Below are 20,523 nucleotides of genomic sequence, written 5' to 3'. Positions count from 1 at the left end.
TTCTCCTCCATTCGCCTAACATGACCCCACTACCGAAGCCGGCATATGCGTACAGCTTCATCCATCGAGTTCATTCCGAACCTAGCCTTCTTCTCCTCCTCCTCCTCCTCCTCATTCCGAGCACCCTCCTGCCATTGTTCCCACCTGTTTGTACCAGCAATCATTCTTGTTACTCTCATGTCTGTTACTTCTAACTTATGAATAAGATATGTTGAGTCACCCAGCTTTCGCTTCCGTAAAGCAAAGTTGGTCTGAAAGATAGATGACTTCCAGCTTACGGAATACTCTTGATCGCAACTGCGAGCTCACTGCATTAGCTTTACGACACCTTGATTCAATCTTACTATATTACCATCCTGGGAGAACACACAACCTAAATACTTGAAATTATCGACTTGTTCTAGCTTTGTATCACCAATCTGTCATTCAATTCTGTTGAATTTCTTACCTACTGACATCAATTTAGTCTTCGAGAGGCTAATTTTCATACCATACTCATTACACCTATTTTCAAGTTCCAAGATATTAGACTGGAGGCTTTCGGCACAATCTGCCATTAAGACCAAGTTGTCAGTATAGGTCAGACTGCTTACTACATTTCCACCTAACCGAATCCCTCCCTGCCATTTTATACCTTTCAACAGATGATCCATGTAAACTACGAACAGCAAAGGTGAAAGATTACAGCCTTGTCTAACCCCTGTAAGTACCCTGAACCAAGAACTCATTCTACCATCAATTCTCACTGAAGCCCAATTGTCAACATAAATACCTTTGATTGATTTTAATAATCAACCTTTAATTCTATAGTCCCCCAGTATAGCGAACACCTTTTCCCTCGGTAACCTGCTATGCTTTCTCTAGATCTACGAATCATGAACACAACTGCCTATTCCTCTTGTAGAATTTTTCAATTACCTGGCGCATACTGAAAATCAGATCCTGACAGCCTTTCTGTGGTCTGAAACCACACTGGTTTTCATCCAACTTCCTCTCAAAGACAGATCGCACCCTCCCTTCCAAGATGCCAATGAATACTTGACCTGGTATACTAATCAATGAGATACCTCGATAGGTGTTGCAATCCTTCCTGTTTCCTTGCTTATAGATAGGTGCAATTACTGCTTTTGTCCAATCGAAGGTACCTTACCAACACTCCACGCTAATTTTACTACTCTATGAAGCCATTTCTTCCCTGCCTTCTCACTATACTTCACCATTTCAGGTCTAATTTCATCTATTCCTGCTGCTTTATGACAATGGAGTTTATTTACCATCCTTTCCACTTCCTCATGCGTAATTTCACCAACATCACTTTCCTCCTCCCCATGAACTTGGCTGTTCGCAACACCACCAGGATGATCTCCGTTTACATTGAGAAGATGTTCAAAATATTCCCTCTACCTCTCCAGTGATTCCCTGGGATCTATTATGAGTTCACCCGAATTACTCAAAACACTGTTCATTTCCTTTTTCCCTCCCTTCCTAAGATTCTTTATTACTTTCCAGAAAGGTTTCCTTGCTGCTTGACCTAGCCTTTCCAAGTTACACCAAAATCTTCCCAAGACTTCTTTTTGGATTCAACACATATTTGTTTCGCTCTGTCTCTTTCATCTACGTACAAATCCCTGTCTGCCTCGGCCCTTGTTTGGAGCCATTTCTGATAAGCCTTCTTTTTACGTTTACAAGCTGCTCTCACTTCATCATTCCACCAAGATGTTCGCCTTTTCCCATCTTTACCCACAGTTGTTCCTAGCCATTCCCTTGCTGTTTCTATTACAGCATCCCTGTATGCCACCCATTCACTTTCTATATTCTGAACCTGCTTACTGTCTACTGTTCGAAACTTCTCACTAATCATATCCATGTACTTCTGTCTAATTTCCTCGTCCTGGAGATTTTCTACCCTTATTCGTTTGCAGACAGATTTCACTTTCTCTACCCTAGGCCTAGAGATACTTAGTTCACTACAAATCAGATAGTGATCTGTATAATCGAAAAATCCCCGGAAAACTCTTACATTACTAACAGATTTCCTGAATTCGAAGTTGGTTAAGATATAGTCTGTATGGATCTGGTACCCCTAGCCTCACGTGTGTATCGGTGAATAGCCGTATTCTTGAAGAATGTGTTAGTAACTGCTAAACACATACTAGCACAGAAGTCCAACAAACGCTTCCCATTCCCATTAGCTTCCATATCTTCCCCACATTTACCAATCACCCTTTCGTATCCTTCAGTTCTACTCCTAACTCTCGAATTGAAATCGGCCATTAGCACTATTCTGTCCTTGCTGTTGACCCTGACCACGGTGTCACTCAATGCTTTATAAAACTTGTCAACTTCATCGTCATCTGCACCCTCACATGGTGAATACACGGAGACATTTCTAGTCCTAATTCCTCCAACTGACAAATCTACCCACATCATTCGCTCATTTACGTGCCTAGCAGAAACTATGCAATGTTATTCCTGATAAAGAGCCCTAACCCAGACTCTGCTCTTCCCTTTCTAACACCCGTCAAGTACACTTTATAATCTCCTATCTCTTCCTCGTTATCTCCCCTTACCCGAATATCACTTACTCGTAGCACATCCAGATGCATCCTCTTTGCTGACTCAGCCGGTTCTACTTTCTTTTATCCATAAGCCCCATTAATATTGATAGCTCCCCATCGAATTCCATTTATTTCGCGAAGTTGCTTCCAAGGAGTCCCTCGCCTGTCAAATGGGAGTGGGACTCCATTACTCCCATAGGTCCGAGGCTTGCTTAAAATATTCTGAGCTCGGTAAATTCATGAAGCAGGATGCTATCCTATTTGCACATAGTCCAAGTGAGGATCGTCAGTGGTTGACAATAGTTCTTCAATCTCTGAATTTCATGTAAAACCGGCTGACATATTTCCATGATTTACTTAAGAAACTTAGTAATATAGTAATATAGTAATATAGTAACTCACACATAAAAATTTACAGAATCTTTTTTACATCATATTATGATGAAAGGGAAACTTCCTCACACCTCGTTTTCCAGTAGGCCTCTGCAGTGACACCTAGGTTACTTGGGAGAGCTGATGGTGGGTCTGCTGAGGTTCCAGCCAGCCTTAGGGTTGCAAAGTAAAGATTTCAAATTTGTAACTTTTTCACATAACTACTTTTTCTCTAAACAAGATAAGTATTCTTGATTTCGTTTTAGGAGTCTGAACTTATCGCGCCAGCCTTTGAAGAGCTGTAAGTCACAATCATTGCTATACGAGGTAAATACAGGCTCGATTTTCCCTGTGGTGAACGTTGTACAGAAAAATCAATGTTTCACTGTGTTTTGTGGCTTACGAGATTTCGTAAGAAAATCTCACTTGAACACATACAAAGTGTTAGTGCGCATCGTTGATACGTCGATGATGATGATGATTTTTATGATGATTTCTCTTTTAAGGGGTCAAATACCGAGATCATTGTCCCTTGAAAAAATTCTATCCCTATATACATGTAGGTGGCCGCCTACACCGGGCGTAGAGCTAAACGTTCTTCACCACCTGCCTATCGTAAGAAGCAACTGAAAGAGGACCAGCGTTGGTTGGCGTGGATGGTTCACCTAGCCGAGTGTAACATTGCTTCCACTTAGTTGTGCCAGGATTATCGCTTTCCTACCGGACCTCCCTTAGCAGACTCTAGGTCTTTTCCGACCCCGGAGAAGTAGGGGTCTTTTATTTTCACGCCCTTCGTGACCCTTGTCTTTCATTGACGGATACCTTTATTCTTAGAATTATCGGACCCCTTTCATTTTTCCTTCCGATTACTGTTAAAAGAGGACGGTTGCCCAGTTGTACTTTCTCGTAAAATAATAATCACAACCACCACCAGTGTGGAAGTTACAGTAGTGGATGCCTTTACCTTCCACCCCTCCCAGAGCCTTGATGGTCTGTATGGAGAAGACTCAGCTTTTTGATATTTACAACACTCATTTTCTGTTATGGTTAGAAGATTCAGGGGAAAAGAATCGGGAATAACTTTAGATTTTTTGATTTGGTTTTTTATTATGTTGCCTTAACTATCAAGACCTAGTGTTTACAGCGCGCTGTGTCCTCTGGTGGAGGCTAGATCAAATATGTTACTTTTACTGAGCTGTCTCACTCTCATCCTTGGCTTCGACAACGACTGCGGTATGAGCGATTCTAATAATATCATTCCTTATGCAGCCAGTTCCTGTTATGAATGATGTGAACATGTTGCTCATATGCGAGCATTTAAGGGGGCTTGGCAGACTGATGTGTATTATCAACTTCTCGCTCAGTGAGGAAAGAAACGGGAAACTACCTCAGTCCTCATTTCCCAAGTACGCCTCTTCAGTGACACCTGGGCCACCTATGATGGCTGATGGCATGTTGATTTCAGTTCCCAAAACCACAAAGACAGTGTTTCTGAGGATGTGAAGAGTGAGTGTCTGCCATTACAACGAAAATTGCCCAACTCGATTGACTGGCAGTAAGCAAGTGGGCCTGTCATCATAATGAACACACCCAAACTTGATTGTGACTAATGGTAGGCAAGAGGATCTACCATTACAATGAAAATCCCCTAACCCAGTCTTGACATGAGAAAAGACTTTGGAGACTTCCACGTCACGTTTCTGAGGTAACGTTATGAGCTGTGCAATTTAATACAGTCTTACTCACAACGTGTACCCTACCTAACCTAGAATTTTGTGTGCAATGCAGAATTCCGTAGCGAAGCACAGGTACATCAGCTTGTATATACATATTTATAAAACACATGCGGATAAAATAACATGAAAACAGAAAAGAGTTTATACATTTAAATAGATAAAAGAATGAATTGTATCCTCCAAGATAAAAGTAAAGTTGAACGTGTGAAGTATTTCACGAAAAGTTTTAAATTTTGCCAGTTCTTTTAACGTCGCATTAACTTGTCAAAATTTTCCGGAAGTGGAATAGAGTCCGGCTGACTATGTCCCCATGAATTAGCCTCGTACTCACTTATGGAATGACAAGTTCAAACTGAGTGGAAAAAGAACATTTTGACTTCAGAAGAAACATAGGAACATGTCGAGCAATCCTCACTTTAAATCTCTTCTTAGAGGATCGAATTGTGAAGGACAAGCCCACATTCATGGCATCCGTAGATTTAGAAATAGCATACAATAATACTGATTGGACTAAGCTATTTCAGATTCTGAAGGTCATGCGGATCGGATACCGAGAACGAAGCATTATCTACAATATGTACAAAAATCAGTCTGCAGTGATAAGAATTGAGGGCTATGAAAAAGAAGCACCAATCCAGAAAGGAATGGGACAAGGCTGCAGTTCGTCCTCTCTTAATTTCAATGTTTGTATAGAACAAGTGGTAAATGAAATCCAATAGGAACTTGGAAAAGGAAATCATAACTCTGATATTTACACTGAGGTGTCAGAATTTTGTCCTGCAGGAGTTCCTTTACGTGCCAACAATCCCAGCGACACGAGGCTGACGTAAGTGAGCACCTTCAAATACCACCGGACTGAGCCAGGATAGAACCTGCCAAGTTGGGGTTTGAAGACTAGCGACTCAACCATCTGAGCCACTCAGCCCAACGCACTTATTAAGAGAGAAAAATGAGAAATTCAGTCCCTTCGAAGGATGAAGGTACTGACCAAGACACGGGTCATGAGTGAGACTCTCTAGGCCTCTCAAACGAACGAGTGTTGACCTAGACATGTCTGTTAGGAAAGATTAAGGCGAGGAGGAATTGTCAGACTCAGCATGGAGCACCGAGGTCGCCAACACACTCTCCCAAGTTGAGAGCCCCTGGGGATTACCGCTTTAGAAGCTTCTTTCAGCTGGTAGGCGATACCGTGTATGTAACATGCATATGCATAATTCTTTTCCGGTTTCACTAAGAGATGGCGCCAGCGAACAGTACGCAGCGTATGAATTTGACACATACGTCTGACATTAACCTACCAACACACAAAAACTGAGTCCGCCAAACACTAGCGTCTGTGTTGTAGCGTTCAGTGATCATGTCGACGTTTATGTCTGAAAAATAGCATTTGCGGCACGCATTGCTTTCCTTATTTAATCAAAAGGAAGGGCTGTGGAAAGTCGTTTGCTGGTAGAAACATACGGTAAACACACCCCATCGATTGGAATATGGGAGACATGTTTTCGACAATTTAAACGTTCTGATTTCAATGTGAAAGACAGTGCGCACTTTGGTAGATCACAAATGTCCGAATGCTCTTGAAGCCCGGTGAAACCGTGAATGCACAACTCTATCGCCAACAAATGATTAATATAAATCACACCTTCATCGAAAGGCGACCAGAATGGTCTAGAAGACATGACAAAGTGATTTTGTTACACGACAATGTGGCGTCTCACACAGAAAAACCAGTGAAAGACACCTTGAAATCACTGCGATGGGACATCCTTCTGCACCCGCCGTACTCTCCCGATCTGGTTCCATCTGATTATCACCTTACCCACCTTGCTCGCAGAGCAGCACTTCAGCAATTTCGATGAATCGAAAAAGTTGCCGCAAAAGACAAGCTGTTTTTCTGGCATAGTATTCATAACTTACCAGAAAGATGGGCGAAGTTTGTGGAAGCCGATGGCCAACATTCTGAATACACAAACAATGAATTTCCCGTGAAAACTACGTGTTTTTGTTTACCACAACCACGCTAAACAGTTAGCGTACTGGCCTTTAGTCACAGGGATCTCGGGTTCCATTCCCGGCAGGGTCGGGAATTTTAAGCATAATTGGTTAATTCAGCTGGCACGGGGGCTGGGTGTGTGTGTCGTCTTCATCATCATTTCATCCTCATCACGACGCGCAGGTCGCCTACGTGCGACAAATGAAAAAACCTGCATCTGGCGAGCCGAACATGTCCTCGGACACTCCCGGCACTAAAAGCCATACGCCATTTCATTATCAGAGACGGAATTCAAACCACAGATCTCGCACACTGTCATGTTATTAACCTGCTACTCTAAAGTACAAGAAAGTATGCACCTCTTAAACCAACAACAGGTAGGTAGAGCAAATGAGATCGCCACGATTCGTATTAGAGCAGCCCACCAGATTACGTCACGGACCGCAGCAGAAATTACGGTCTGCAAGGGGCTACTGGGCATACCGAACTTAATTAGGACGGAAGTAGTCCACAGCTCCAGGCCATCTTATTAAATCCTCCTACTAATTGTTTAATTTAACTTGGATTGTTATTGTGGTATCACTGGGGCCACAGTGTGGGAGAAACTCCTTACGCCGCGTTCCCGTGTTCACTTCCTATCAGAGGGGTCCGAATAAATGTTGACACTCTTTGATATTTAATATCCTTGGAATAAAATGCCATATCGTTGCAATTCTTGCGCAGCAGCGTAGTCTATTGTTTAATGATGAAGGTCACGTGAACGGCGCGAAATGGTGTAATGTGTACGAAACTCAGCCACCAACACGTACAACAATTTATCGTATTCGGGATGAATTTGAAGCCGATGGTATGTTACTGTCTAGCCGACCAGAAACATCAAGTCCAGCTTCCAGTGCTGCAACATTTTACTAGGTCACCTCAAAAATCTGTGAATCAGGGTGCACGTGAAAGAGGGGTAAGCCGATTAACCATGACGAATTCTGAAGCCTGCGAAGTAGAAAGTGTACGTTCCAAGATCGCTGCATGCTATGAACGAGGACGATTCTGATCGAAGGAGAGGTTTGAAGGCACTCTTCGCGAGGATGGACGGTTTGCAGGGATGATTATCTGGCCTGACGAGGCCCAATTCAAACTGAACAGTACTGTAAACCGCCAGAACTGCGTGTACTGCGCTCCTCAACATCCTCGGCAACACTGACAGCCGTAGTTCGGTCAACAGTTCAGCGGCATCGACATTGTTTGGCTGCTAATGCGGGTCACTTTGAACAAATAAAATAACCTTCTCAACCGTGCAAGAATTGTAACGGTATGTCATTTTTCCCCGTTAACATCGACTATCATTGAGTAGCTGCGTTTTTCTGGACCCTTACTGTAAAACCTGCCCAAACCGGAACTGACATTTCCCTTTAAGGGCTTTTCCCGGTTTACAAAGGGTTGTTTTGAAAACAGTTTTCTAGTACTATAAAAAGAAAAATTAAAATGGGTTAATTTTATTCTCTGAATCAACTCACTTTGTTGACACTGATGCTTTCACGGCCCATACTGGGCGTCTGGCTGTAATAAGTAAAAGCAAGGACAAGTTGTTCCCACTCTTACACCCTGGGGGTGTACAAAAATCCCTATACTTGCGGCAAGGTGTATATTGACCAAACATGCCGGTCCATTGGGACTCGCATCAGGGAACACCAAAGAAATATCCATGTCAATCAGCCAGATAAGCCAGCAATAGCTGAGCACGCCCTATCATCGGCTCATGACGTCGTGTTCGGAGATGTACGAGCTATACCCACACTGAACACTACAGGTGTAGCATTGTACAGGAGGCTGTGGAAATACGTAATAATCCCTACAATTTCAACAGCGACACTGGCTATCAATTCAGTAATTCGTGGTTGCCATCCATTAAGGATTTACGTAGGTAGTTCTCTTCCCTGTCCGTTCTATATTGTTATTTCGTTTCGGTGTTTTCCAAATTCGTACGTTCGTCATCACCACATGGTTCATTCCAAGCTATGTGTCATGCGTCATACTTTCCTAATGCATGAACACCGGTTATGCCCCTCCTCCTTTTCAGACCGTCTCACACCATTATCACTCTCTGGTTTTCTCCATACACTTTCTTTCCATTCTTCACCTCTGTTCTATTCTAGTGTCTTCGTTGCATGTTATTTTATTAGTCTCTATTTCTTTTACCACATTCGTCCCTGATTCGCCTGAAGTCCTCTTTATTACTTCTCAAGCACACACAGTGTGACAGAACATCTTGATTCGAGCACGGCCAACTGGATCCCTCGCTGCGCTCCAGCTAGCTAGAACGACGCATCATGTCGGCCGTGATTGGAGCTTAATGTTGTCGTGAAGTCCCGCTTGGAGCGCTGTGCCAGCATACAGCGAGCCACCTGGTGACGAACCAGCCTACCACTATCAGGTCCAACGGTAAAGCATTCTTAAATTCAAACCTTCATTATTGGAGAAGTCTTTGCTTTGCTGATACTTTCGACATTTACTTGGAGGAGTCGAATGGTTGGTCCAATGTTTCTTGTTAGGGAGCACTTAAAAGAGCTGTTGTGACGTGTTTGATATGTCAGTATATGTAATTGTTAGGAGATCAAGTTTTGGCACTTTCAACATTAATAGAATTGGGGTTCCAAAGAAAACTGAAAACATCTGTTACTTTTGTTGATCTCATTGCTGCATTTGATAGCGTGTGAAGGGAAGGTATGGTCTATAAACTTCTCCGGGTCATACCATGCATAAGGATACAAGACTCCTTAGCAATATGTTGAGTGATAGGAGGCTTCAGGTTATCATCGGGAACAATACGAGCAAGAAGAGGAAGCTTAAAAAAGGTTTCCCTCGAGGTTCAGTCCTATCGCCACTGCAGTTCAGCTTATATATATATCTGATCTTCCTGAAGTTACATCACGGAAATTCTGCTACGCTGACAATATAGCATTAGCTGTGCAACACAAAGAATTGGAGAAAAGTGAAGAGATTTTAACAAGGGATTTGTCCATTTTAGAAACTTACTTCAGGAACTGGAGACTCAAGCCCAGCGCCAATAAAACGGAGGTGTCTAGTTTCCATTTAAACAATCACTTAGCAAATACTAAATTGAGCGTGAGTTTCTGCGACAGGATACATCAGCACAACTGGAACCCAAAAAATCTTGGCGTAACCTTGGATCGAACACCATCCTGCAAGCAACATCTGCTGAACACCGCACAGAAACTAAAAACACGTAACATCCATAAGCTTTGTGGAACTACCTGGGGTTCTTTGGCAAGCATTTTGCAGTCTTCAGCTTTAGGCTTGGTGTATTCAAGTGCTGAGTACCGTGCTCCAGTATGGATGAACAGTCATCACACAAGACTTATCGATAGTGAATTTAATTCCCCTATGCGCATAATAACTGGCACAATTGGATCTTTGCCAACTCCTTGGCTCCCGCTTTTATCTGGAATAATACCATCTTATTTACGCAGATCCACCGCTCTCATCAAGGAATTAAATACAATCTTGAGTAACCCCGATCTATCTGTACATGAAGACCTACAAAAATCAATCAAAACAGATTACGTTCACGCCATCCAATTTTACGTAAGGCCTTAGACATGGTCGCTAGAGGCTACAACTCAATTACATAGTGGGAAAAAAACGGTGGATAGTTGCAACGGAGATGCACCTTCACAGTATGTTCTCGAATGCAGGTGGATTCCAGCTACGACGTAAAACATGGACTGCTCTGAACAGATTAAGAACAGGTCATGGCAGATGCAGAGACATGTTGTTTAAAAGGAACAAGTTGCTGACACCGGCGTGTTACTGCGGAGCTGCACGACAAACCATACGCCATAATTGTCACAGAGTGTGAAACACAGGCATACACAGGCAGCAAAGTGGATTTTCTGATGACAACTCCAGAAGCAATACAGTATATCAGTGATTTTGACATTCAATTGTAAGGAGTCTTTTCTTGTTCATTGTTTTCCTGTTTTGTATTCAACTTGGTCATACGCTAAATAAAATACTGTAAATGCAGAAGGATTCCTCGTGAACGGTCGAGATTTTCTTTTGAAGACGTGCAGCGAAGTTCTCTGCGAAACGTAAAGAGATTCATCTTCTTTTCTTAAAAACGCATAAGCTCAAATTACTTTGTTGCTGTCCTTCCTGGCTTCTCAATCTACTCATGTCTTTCAAAGTGTGTTTAGTGACTTCTTCAGAAGGGAACGCTGTATGACCTCCTTGGCATCCTCAGTTTTTTATTATTTATTCTTTCAGCGTAAGTGTCTTATATTTAGAAGACATTCCTACTGTATTGCAGAAATGCCGTAACAAAAGCACATTATAAGAGGGGTGGAAGGATTAGCGGTGCACTATTTACAACCCAGTCGGGTCGGGAACCTTTCGTAATCTGCTGTAACACAAAACAGAAAATACTCCGCCAAGAATACTACTGAATCTTCCAGCTTCGTTGAAAAAATAAAGGGCAGTCAGTCACCGAGGGGGTGGTTAATGGTTCCTAGAAGTGAGTACACTCAGCCTTAAAATAAAAGCGCTGCTCGTTATCATTACAAAATTGACAGTGCTTCGATAGGTTTTAGCAGCAGTTACGCTGAAATTGTCCCGTTTTCATCAGATTATATACACAAATAGTATCGAAACATGGTTCAATTTCCCCGTTAGGAAGTTTTTCGTTTTAAAGTATTACTGTCGGGCTGAGTGGCTAAGACGGTTGAGGCGCTGGTTCAGTCCGGCGGTATTTGAAGGTGCTCAAATACGTCAGCCTCATGTCGGTAGATTTACTGGCACGTAAAAGAACTCCTACGGTAGAAAATTACGGCTCCTCGGAGCCTCCGAAAATCGTACATTTAGTTACTCGGACTTAAAGCAAAATAACATTAATTATTGAAGTACTACTGCATAGGAAATTCTTCCGTTCGAAATTTGTCTTTACTTTTCACAGGTTTTCGGTATTATGATGTCCGGTTTAGGCAGGTTTTATTGTAATCCATTCCTTAGTGCCTGTATTGCGACTGAACTAGGCTGCAGTTTTGCAAATTAGAAGTTAAATCTTTTCTTGCGTACTACCAACGGATGATAGACTAAGTACGGTACTGTTATGACGAAGTTGTAGTAACATTTTTATTCCCTTAGCAAGAAAGTTACTGAAAATGTAGTGAAGTTTAGCGCGGTGGTGTACCTGTTCCCTGCTGCTATCTTTTGTTGATCGCCATTGCTTTTGAATGAGACTCTTATGTGCAAGTTCTCGTCAAGAAAAGAATTAGGACTGAAATCTACACATGCGAAGAAATGTTGAAATTAATGAAATATGTAACGAAACTCACAAACTGTTGTAGCAAATGAAAAGATGAAAATGTTACCTGGACGCGACGGTAAGGTTCAAGTTATGTATCTTATCAAATAATTCCTACCACACGATAAAATTTTGTTCATTGTGTAATACTAATTAGGAGGAGGTGCATTACGGCGAAATAAAGTTTATATTAGTAGTTAATGCCACGGTATGCAGTGGAGGATGTTTCATTGTATTATTAATTATTCAATTTATTGTTGTTAATTTAACAGGTAGTTTTCCAAGACAATGATAGAATAGTAACTTTATTTCTCTTTCTTAATCTCTGTACCGTCCAGGGTTGGTTTTTCTCTCCAGCTGAGCGACGGAGCCCACCTCAAGGGCAGTGTCCCAGAGCGTGAGCACCAGTACCTCCAAAGGTGGCCCCACCTGCTATGTAGAACAGGTGCCTTGCGGGAGATGGGAAGACTGGAAGGAAGTGGTCGTGGCGTTACGTTAGGTACCATCCTCTTATTTGCCTTGAAGAGAAGTGGGAAACCACGGAAAGGCACTTTGAAGATGGCTGAGGTGGGAATCGACCCTTCCCCCTCTACTCAGTTGACCTCCCAGGGCTGAGTGGACCCCGTTCCAGCCCTCGAATCACTTTTCAAATTTCGTCGATTTCGGGTAGCAGCAAATGAAACTAACCACTACAGCACAGCGTCGGACATTTATCTCACTTTAGCGTAAATACTTGGTAGTTAGTTGTTACGAAGTCAAAGAAAGACAACCTCCTTAATGTCCTCATTCGACGGACGGACGAATCACTATGAACAACTTCGTATACACTTCAGCTTACTCCATATGAGAGGCGCGGAGAGATTTGAAAGAATAAGCAAGCTTTCGGCACGCACTCTAGTTATTAGGAAATGTGTACTATCACCTCTAGTGCCCTGCCGACTAACATTTAGAAAGTAAGAAAGTTGGACTATTGGGACTCGAACCAATAAATAACGGCAAGGCACCATCAAGCACTGACGCTGCAACGATCATGGCAACCCAGCAAGCTTATCGTTGACGAGTTTGCGTGAAAGTCATAGTCAGTGGCAACAACTTGCTAGTTTGGAAAGTTTCTAAAAATTCTATGATAGCTGGACATGAAGCGAGATATATTTATTAAATATAAACATAAATTACATTATAACAATTTATTTTTCATATCGCACCATACAGATGACCATTCATCGCCATGTGCAGCCACCTTGAGACATGCGGCAGGACGAAAGTCCCAGGGAAGAGCGATAACTGCCTCTCCAACTTCGACATAGCTAAACTAGAGAATGTTCTCCCAGACTGCACATGAAGGATAGTCGTAGTACGCGTTTTCAACCGAACTTCCAAATAAATGTGCAAACTGCCACATAAATGTAAACCACACTTTTTCTGTCTGTCGTACTAGAGGCCCTTAGAATGATTAGAGCCATCCTTCAGACATCCATAGTCCAGATACTTCACTGAATGGGCAGCAGTGAGACCTGCACTTCAGATAATTTTTTATAAATATTATTGATTTTATGCCTCACTAACCACATTTTATGCCACAAAATATGCATATGTTTCCGTATTGACAGCTAAATTAGTATTCTTTAAATCACTATAACAATTATTTATTGTTGAAAATATCCTCGCATTCGTCAGAACTATAAATTACATGTTTCGATCATTATTGGATAATCTTCAGTAGATTGCTAAAGATATTACATATTATAGTTAAGAACATTTAAAACTCAAGTGAGGATGATATTATGAATGTTAAAATGTTCTCATTAAGAAAACGTTTATGTTATTATAAGGAAGATTTCAAACCACTCATGCCCCTTGGTCTACCACTTATTGGTGTGAAAGTCGGACGGATATAGGAATTTTTACAAATCTCTTGTGAGGAGAAATGTTTCTGTGTGAAGTGGAGCAGCAAATTTGTAGCTAGGCTTTCTTGAAGGTGGTGAAGAATTGAGGACGAGCGGTCGGGTGGAGACTGACCACAACACCTGTGGCGGCTAATTGTGGCAAATGACAAGGCTCCGAGTGGGACATGCGGATAATTTTATAGCCAGCAAGCCACGTGATTGTGGACACGCCCACTGCCACGGGCAGAGCAGCGAGTCCATTGCCGGAAATGTGTCACAAATATGGAAATAATTTGGTACTAAATACAGTTTTATATATAATGTTTTGGTTACCAAATATTAGCCAGTCCCTGTTATGAATGGTGTGAAAATATCTTTCATAGGGTCGGTTGGTGCATGTATGTCAGTGGGCTTGGCAGACTGATATGTAATAGCAATGGCTGGCTCGGTGAGGAAAGCAACGGGAAACTACCTCACTCCTCATTTCCCTAGTACGCCTGTTCAGTGACGCCTAGGCTATTAATGCCAGCTGTTGGCGGAGCTGCGGAGGATCAAACCAGCCTTCGGGCTGAATACCCATCATACAACATACAAGTCTAATATGATTCAATAGATTACTCTTACTGCTTCGATCTAGACTGGGGCATGAATGTATCCAAGTACTCAACTTCAGTACAGAAAAACATGATCAAAGCGGAACTTGAATAAATTGGCATTTTTTTTTTTTTTTTTTTACAATTTGCCTTACGTCACGCCGACACTTAGGTCTTATGGCGGCGATAGGATAGCAAAGGGCTAGGAGTAGGAAGGAAGCGACCGTGGCCTCAATTAACATACATCCCCAGCACTTACGTGGTGCGAAAATCGGAAAGCACGGAAAACAATCTTCAGGGCTGCCAACAGTGGGTTTCGAACCTACTGTTTCCCGGGTGCAAGCTCTCAACTGCGCTCGCTTAACCGCACAGCCAAATCGGCCGGTGCGGAAACTTCTCCACTACGGAATGTTTTTTTACGGCGTTATAGGAATATCCTCAACGCGGAAACGGAAACAAAAATGAAAAAGTTCTTTAAAATCTACTTGTACAATGTGGAACATGTTAGGAACTGATGTAGTCCTGCGCACAATATGGTGTTTGGAGAGAGTGATGATATGGATGGTGCAATATCCGACTTGTGTCAAGCAAGAAACGTTCCCTGCGAGGCACAGAACTTCATTCGGAGTGATGAACCACATTTCCGAATCAGCTACAGCACTTCTAGCAGTGAGAAAGGCCGGGAAAGAAGGAGACGAGCAAGAAGATGAAGATTCGAACCCACGAAGTGCTTTTGTGATTTAAAGCAATTTGCCAATGCATAACTCTTCCAGTCTTCTTGAACTAATGTACTCAGTTCAGGACTGCATTCGGAAAGACACGATTAGAAAGTCTCTTTGTTTGGTTTGTGGAAGAAAGCTTAGTGTTGTGATGGAAATGAGTTTAAGGAACGCATATCCAGTATTAAGAAACAGTCTAATATGGTGTTGTGATACTGCCAACATCACGTACGGTGTATCATGTAATCATAAAGTGCAGTAATAAAAATAATTGCCACCGCCGGAGGCCCGGGTTCAATTCCCAGCTCCGCCATGAAATTTTAAAAAGTGGTAGGAGGGCTCGAACTCGGTCCAATCACCCTCGGGAGGACAACTGAGTAGAGGAGGGTTCGATTCCCACCTCAACCATCCGTGAAGTGGTTTTCCGTGGTTTCCCACTTTTCCTCCAGGCAAATTCTGGGATGGTGCCTAACTTCAGGCCAAGGCAACTTTCGTCCTCTTCCTTGTCTCCCTTTCATTCTTCCCATCCCCCTATAAGGCCCCTGCTCCCCAAGGCAGTGAGACCGCCTGGCCGAGGTACTGGTCCGCTCCCCTGTTGTATACCTTGACCCTACGTTTCACACTTCAGGACATTGCCCTTCAGGCGGTAAAGGTGGGATCCGTCCCTGAGTCCGAGGGAAAAAATGAACCCTGGAAGGTACATGGATTAAGAAATAAAAATAAGAATAATTAATGAATCAGTGTACTTCAATTACTACGTACATCCATGTGGATAACCGAGCAGATACAAGTAACCTCTGAATTCATTCATATTATTTTTTCCCTTATGGACAGTGCTTGAACTCGAATATCTCATGATGACACAATTTTCACTTCTTTCCCTTCTTCCTCTTCTCTTCCCAAAATATCTTCATTCTTTTGCTGTGCTCCTGTTTCCTTTGTTCTGTCCACAATGTTCCTGTCTTCTTCTTTCTTCTAATCTACTGTAAAATTTGTATTCCTAATTTTGTTTTTGAATTCTTTTCTATCTCCTATCTTTTGCCTGTTGATTCCCACCTGCCTTAAGTCTTCCTCTATTTCATGATACCAATTTGTTTTCTTGCTTGAACTGTTTACTACATCAGAGATTTTCTTTGTAAGTCTGTTGCTGTCCATTCTCTGTATGTGCCCATAGAAAGTTAGTCTGCGTTTCCTGATCATGTAACAAAGGCTTTTCAGTCTGTCAAACACACAGCAAATACAATGTAAATTAAAACACTATAAACATATCTGCAAAACACACAGTAACATACAAAGAATGACATGTTTCGTTCTACAAGAACATCCTCAGATTCTATCAAATCACTTAAAAACAAGCTTATATATGCACAGTATTGTTTACGTAGCGTAAACTTGTCAATGATAGAGAGATTAGTGATAATATGAAACAGTAATGACAAAAAAATATATATACAATTATTAATATAATGAAAAACTTACGTACTTATCTAGACTGCCGATGTTAAGTCCGTTGTCACCAAACACTATTTCAGTCATTCTTTGTATGTTAGTGTGTGTTTTGCAGATATGTTTATAGTGTTTTAACTTATAGTATTTTCTGTGTGTTTGACAGACTGAAAAGCCTTTGTTACATTTAACTAAGTCAACACTGGAAAACATGGCTTCATTTTTAACAAATTTCCTGATCATGACTGTGAGTCTGTCAGTGTGCTGGTACAAGGTCGTTTCATCCATGTGCCATCTCCGTGTGTTGGTTCAAATATTTTTCTGAGAAGTTTACGTTCTACGTTTTCTGTCTCTATGATGCCTGATGCTCCAATTGTGGTCGTTTCTGACGCATACAATGCTTCCGGTAATATGACTGTGTTGTAGTGTCTAAGTTTGGCCTGTCTTGACATGCTTTTCATAATATAATGTGACCATGTGAGTTTGTATGCTTTCTGGAATTTTCCGTTCGTTCTACGTTAGACGCCTTGTTTGATCCTTCTATTCTCTGTATTCTCCTCTATTTTTTGACTCTTTTTACGGATCCAGATAACCTCTAAAAATATTTAAAAATACTTTGTACTGTATTATATCATGTGTAACCAACCGTGCTGGTGATTGGAATTTTAAGGCAGAAAAGCCCATGTTTTGTACAATGCGGAAACTTGTCTAATGCGGAAAACAATTTTGGTTCCTTACGATTCGGCTTCAACCTAGTTTTCCTGTACACGATACAGCAGGTTTTAACAACTTGATCTACATAATTTTTACGTTCCTACTTATAGAAGACTTTTATTTGTCAACTTCTGCGATGGCTGTCATAGCAACGTTCTCCATAAAAGATTTGTCGAGGAAATCTGGCACAACTCGTGCGCTAGACTTGCCCCGCTATTTTCATGATGATTGTTGTTTAAAGGGGCCTAACATCTAAGGTCATCGGCCCAATCCGTTATTTTGACGTCGTTGTTATATTATGAGCTTTACGCGTGTTCACTGTTCCTCCATACAATCTTTAGATTTACAGATATATCTTCGTCGGCTGGTACTAGTTTCCGAGTTAACCGGATCCCAAATATTCTTCTCCATGTTTGTCTGTTGACTGATCCGGTCGCCCATGAGGACTGGGTGCTTATATTATCACAGCCATTTGTACGAAAATACGAAGAAACGATAAATAGTCATTTGATTGAGTTACACATATCTTTACATCTCTGCACGAAAGTATTACTTGTTTAACCTAGGACTTTTAGGAAAACAACGCTTAAATTAAACTTGAAAAATACATCGGAGTAACAGTAAGAATATTTGGTCATTGACAAAATTATAAAACAAAATAATATAATATTATTTATGAAATTACATCTCCAAGGAATTACGTAAGCTGCCGGAGCGTCATAACGCTAGCTACGAAGCAGACAGCCAATAGGGATTCTTGATGGACCCATGATTTAGACGGCCGAATTATTATTATACGACTGATCGTTTTGTGTTCCGCCCTACAACAAGTATTAGTGGTCGGCCGGCCACACAATCTGACGCATCGCTGATTTCCAAAGACTTAATGGATCTTGAGATCTCAAATTTGGAGTGGAGACCGCATATCTATTCACCCCCCACCCCATGTGGGGAGGCAGTCGAGAGAGAGTCTATGAGGCAACCGCACGGCCGTTCTGTGGTCGGACTTCTTTTGTCTTTGTGAAGAAATTGTGGATATAAACGAGAGTGCAAAAATTGTGTGTTTTCTCATACGAATTGGAAGTAGAAAACTGTCGTTGAGCGATAGTGCTGTATGAATTACGGATCGGTCGCGACGCGTCACGTAATTACGTGAACTATGTTCTGCGAGTCGGAGCGTGGAATGCTAGAAATTTGAATCGTTGTGGTAGATTAGAGAATTTGAAAAGGGAGATGGATAGACTAAAGTTAGATGTAGTTGGTATAAATGAAGTACGTTGGCAGGAAGAAGAGGATTTTTGGTCAGGCGACTATGGAATTATCAACACAAAAGCAAAGAAAGGAAATGCAGGGGTTGGTTTAATAATGAATAAGAAAATAGGGCAGCGGGTAAGCTACTACGACCAGCATAGTGAAAAAATTATTGTCGTCAAGATAGACACCAAACCAATGCCCACCACAATAGTGCAGGTCTATATGCCTACTAGCTCAGCGGATGATGAGGCAATCGAAAGAACAAGTGAAAAGATAGAAGATAGAAGGTTTAATACTCTATGTAAAAGGTGACGAGAATCTAATTGTGATGGGAGACTGGAATGCAAAGAGAAGGTAATATAGTAGGATAATTCAAATTGGGACAAAGGAATGGAAGAGGAAGTAGGAAGTAGGCTGGTTGAATTCTGCACTGATCATAATTTAGTCCTTGCCAATACTTGGTTCAAACACCACAAACGACGGCTTTATACGTGGACGAGACCTGGAGACATTGGAAGGTATCAAATAGACTTCATTATGATTAGGCAGAGATTCAGAAACCAGGTGTTGGATTGCAAAACTTTCCCAGGAACAGACGTGGACTCTGAGTACAACTTGTTGGTCATGAAATGCCATCTAAAGTTGAAGAAAGGAAAGAATGCAAAAAGATGGAATCTAATCAAGTTGAAAGAAAAGAGTGTGAGGGATTGTTTCAAGGAACATGTTGCAAAAGGACTAAATGAAAAGGCTGAAGGAAACACAATAGAGGAAGAGTGCATAGTCGTGAAAAATGAAGTCAGCAGGGCTGCTGAAGAAATGTTAAGAAGGAAGAAAAGATCAACTAAGAATCAGTGGATAACTCAGGAGATACTAGACCTAATTGATGAACGACGAAAATACAAGAATGCTAGAAATGAAGAGGGCAGAAAAGAATACAGGCGATTAAAGAATGAAGTGGATAGAAAGTGCAAGGTAGCTAAGGAAGACTGGCTGAAGCAGAAGTGCAAGGATGTCGAAGGTTGTATGGTCCTAGGAAAGGTAGATGCTGCATACAGGAAAATCAAGGAAACCTTTCGGGAAAAGAAGTCTAGGTGTATGAATATTAAGAGATCCGATGGAAAGCCACTACTAGGGAAAGAAGACAAAGCAGCAAGATGACAGGGACATATCCGTCAGTTGTATCAAGGTGAAGATGTAGAAAATTTGGTTCTGGAACAAGAAGAGGCTGTTGATGCTGATGAAATGGGAGACCCAATTTTGAGCTCAGAGTTTGACAGAGCTGTGAGTGACCTAAATAGGAACAAGGCACCTGGAATTGATGACATTCCCTCTGAATTACTGACTGCATTAGGAGAAACCAGCATGGCGAGGTTATTCCATTTAGTTAGTAAGATGTATGAGACAGGAGAAGTCCCATCCGATTTTCGGAAGAATGTTGTTATACCTATTCCCAACAAAGCTGGTGCTGACAGGTGTGAAAACTACTGCACCATTAGTTTGGTATCTCATGCCTGCAAAATTTTAACACGTGTTGTTTACAGAAGAATGGAAAAACAAGTTGAAGCTGAGTTGGGAGAAGATCAATTTGGCTTCAGGAGAAATGTAGGAACATGTGAAGCAATCCTGACTTTACGTCTGATCTTAGAGGATCGAATCAAGAAGGACAAGCCCACGTACATGGAATTCGTAGATCTAGAAAAAGCATTCGATTACGTTCATTGGACCAAGCTATTTAAGATTCTGAATGTGATTGGAATCAGATACCGAGAACGAAGAATTATCTACAATCTGTATAAAATCAGTCTGCAGTCATAAGAATCGAGGGCGTTGAAAAAGAAGCAGCAATACAGAAAGGAGTGAGGCAAGGCTGCAGCTTGTCCCCCTCCTTTTCAATGTTTACATAGAACAGGCAGTAAAGGAAATCAAAGATAAATT

Source organism: Anabrus simplex, chromosome 1, assembly GCF_040414725.1.
Source record: "Anabrus simplex isolate iqAnaSimp1 chromosome 1, ASM4041472v1, whole genome shotgun sequence".
NCBI classification, from domain to species: Eukaryota; Metazoa; Arthropoda; class Insecta; order Orthoptera; family Tettigoniidae; genus Anabrus; species Anabrus simplex.
Note: the sequence above shows the minus strand (reverse complement) of the source record.